Consider the following 933-nt stretch of genomic DNA (forward strand, 5'->3'; position numbering starts at 1 on the left):
AGGGAAGGTGTCTGACAATACTAGGACGACTTTAAGGGAAAAGCAAACTACTATCATTTTCAGAGAAATTTAACAATTCTTTTGAAGGATTGGGAAGAGCAATGAAAATAAAACGACTACTTTAGAAAATGATCCTCCTTTGGGCCAGCAGGTGGCATGGTGGACTCCCACATGGTTCAAATCCCAGACCCAGTGGCTTGAAATATCACACTGGGTGAGCGTGTGTGCCCAAAATCCCAAGAGGAGAATGAAGACGGGATTGTGGCGTGGTCATCCCCCCAAGGGGTGATTTTTTACTTTTCCTCTCCCTGTCTCTCTTTGTGAGCACACACACGGCAAAAACCTAAAACAAAAACAAAAACAAAAAACAAACAATAAAACGATCCTATTATATATGATTTATTTCTTTATTCATGATAGAACACACGCACGTGTACAAAGCACATGTGTGCAAGGGAGGACCACCTTCCACAGGTCTGGTCATGCCAGGATCTGCTTCCTCCAGTCCTTTAGCCTGTTGGATCTTGGGCACTTGTGTGCATGACTGGTGTGTTTCAGCCTGACTAGGCCAAAGATTTGAATCCCGGGTACTATATGGGATCTGGCTTCTCTTGAGTAGAATATTATCACTACACCATGGAGCCAGCCCTCTGATTTTTTCTTTTAAAGGATTATTTCATTTAACTTTATTTTTTAATTTAAATTAATTTGACCAGAGAGAGACAGCAAGAGAGAGAGAGGTAAAATGAGAATGCAAGCCGCCAGGTCCAGGACTCAAACCACAGATGACTATGTGGGAGTCCAGTACCCTTAATCGCCATGCTACTTTTGGCCCCGCCCCATCTGCTTTTTAAGCAGTGTACATGTATTTATTTTACGCAGCTTTTGTTGATAAATTAAAACTTTTTTTATGTTTCTTTTTTTTTTTTTTTT

The sequence above is a fragment of the Tupaia chinensis genome, unplaced genomic scaffold, assembly GCF_000334495.1.
Source record: "Tupaia chinensis unplaced genomic scaffold, TupChi_1.0 Scaffold000361_2, whole genome shotgun sequence".
Classification (NCBI taxonomy): Eukaryota; Metazoa; Chordata; class Mammalia; order Scandentia; family Tupaiidae; genus Tupaia; species Tupaia belangeri.